This window comes from Phalacrocorax carbo, chromosome 28, assembly GCF_963921805.1.
Source record: "Phalacrocorax carbo chromosome 28, bPhaCar2.1, whole genome shotgun sequence".
Classification (NCBI taxonomy): Eukaryota; Metazoa; Chordata; class Aves; order Suliformes; family Phalacrocoracidae; genus Phalacrocorax; species Phalacrocorax carbo.
In genome coordinates, this window is record NC_087540.1 from 3,845,027 (window position 1) to 3,847,128 (window position 2,102).

Sequence of the window (2,102 nt, forward strand, 5' to 3'; positions counted from 1 at the left end):
GTTCCTTAAATATGTGTGGCCTTCCAGCTGGGAGGGGTGGGCTGTGCTTGGGGAGTCCCTGGCTGAAGGCCATGCAGGCCTGGACTTGGGGCTAAATGGTGAGCGTGGTCCTTTGGATCTCTAGGAACACATCAGTAACTCTTGCTGGTGGTCCCAATTTTCCTGTCCTATCATGAGTGCAGGCTTTACTTAGCAGATACCCAGCTGTCCTGAAATTGGTGGGATTAGGATGCCTCTCTCTCTTCGCCTTGGGTTGATCTCATTCTTGGCCATCAGGAATTGCTCTCCAGGAGTGATAAATGCCAAGCTGTTTGCAGACAAGACATTTCTTGGAACAGAAACCCTCTCTCCCCTCTCTTCTCTATTCTCTCTCATCCCTCCTCTCCCCTCCTTTCAGCTCACATTTTGCCAAAATTCTGCTCTGGCCACAGATAACGTGTGTGAAATTCAAACGCAAAGAACTTTTTTGAGAAATATAGGCTGTGAAATCAGGCTTATAAATGAGCACAAACTACACCCTTAACTGTGGAGTCCTTAGCCTGGCTTAGAAGGCTGCTAATCCCCATCTGCCATAGAGGTAAATGGCCTGAGGAGCTTGGACTGTTCCCGTCACAGCTGGGTTTTGTGCTTCCATGTGCGGCAGCACTGCAATAATTTGCTTCTTCTGTAATTAATTACTCTTATGTTTACCCAACATGACTTATCTGCTCCTTCATATGAGAAGTCCCGTTTGTCCTTGACCGCCCCCAGTCTTTCTGGAAACATCTGGGCTCACCTGGAACCAGACATTGGTCCAGGGTGCTAGGCTTTAGCCTGGGCAGCAAGGTGCTTTTCTCTTACCTGCTGTGCTTGCTAGACCCTTAGCTCAGGAAGCTGGAGACCTGCAGGGCAGGGGGCTGCGTTAGGAACATGCTCTGTTTTCAAGTGGTTTCACTCTTCTTCACTCCAGCGCACAGCTCCTTTGTGAGGTCTGTGTTCCAGGAGGCGGCCACAGCAGGTCGCACGAACCGTGCCTCTGCTTAACCCCCTCCAAACTCGGCTGCCTGGTGCTGAATTTGCAACTGGCATGTGCAGCTTGGAGCCATCGGTGGGTCTCTGAAATCATCGGCTCTGTGCGCAGCCGCAGCAGCCAAAAAGCCAACAGCGTGTTGGGCATCCCCACGGAGACACCAGGCATCATTTTGCAGCTCTCTTGCACCTTGTGTAGCTCCGGTCTCTGCTTCTCAAGTTAGAGAGAGGTGCAGAGAAGCAGCTAAAATGGTCAAGGGGATGAAATAGCTGCCTTATGAGACCTAAAAGACCCAGACTCCAGTTTGCAGAGGAGACGGTGGTAAGAGGGGGAATGTGGCTGAAGTTTATAACATCATGGAGGTGGTGAGTAAAGGTGGAGGCAGAGCTGTCATTCACCAAATCCCACAGTACTAGAACTATGTGCACTTGATGAATCTCGGAGAGCATTTTAAAGCAGATAAAAGAAAGTTCATCTTTACACAGCAAGAAGTAAAAGTGAGGAACTTGCTGCTGGAGGAGGCAGAGGAAAGACAGTAACAGCAGGGTCAAAAAAGGATCAGAAAACTTCAGAGGCAATGGATCTATCAGCAGAGACTGAAGGCAGCAGGCAGGGACGTGTCCTTTAACATCCCTGGTACAACAGCTGTGGGTGCTGGGGAAGAGCAAGGAGGATGCCCGCAGAGTCACCAGGCCTGCGAGCATCCTAAAGAGCAGCTCCTTTTGCTTCTGCCAGAGAAAGAGCCCTAGACTAGGCGGACACTTCCGATGCACGCCGGGGAGCTCCCGGGGTGGAGCTGTGAGAGCCACAAGGGCTGGCACAGCCCCTTGGCTTGGTTTGCTTTCAGGTTTGTGCCCACCTCAGCCGGAGGGTCAGGCGGAACAAATGCTTCTTGGAGGGTGTTGCGAGCAGCATCGCAGCTGTAGCCTGGGAAAGGGGATCTCTGCACTGCTGTTGCACTGCCCTGGAAAGCCACTTCTCTTTTCGTACCACAGAACTCGCAGATTTTTCTTGCTCAGCCACACTCTCAGAGGAAAAGCAAGATTTGTTTAAAATACTCTGCTTTAAACAGAATACCCTGACCCTAAGGTGA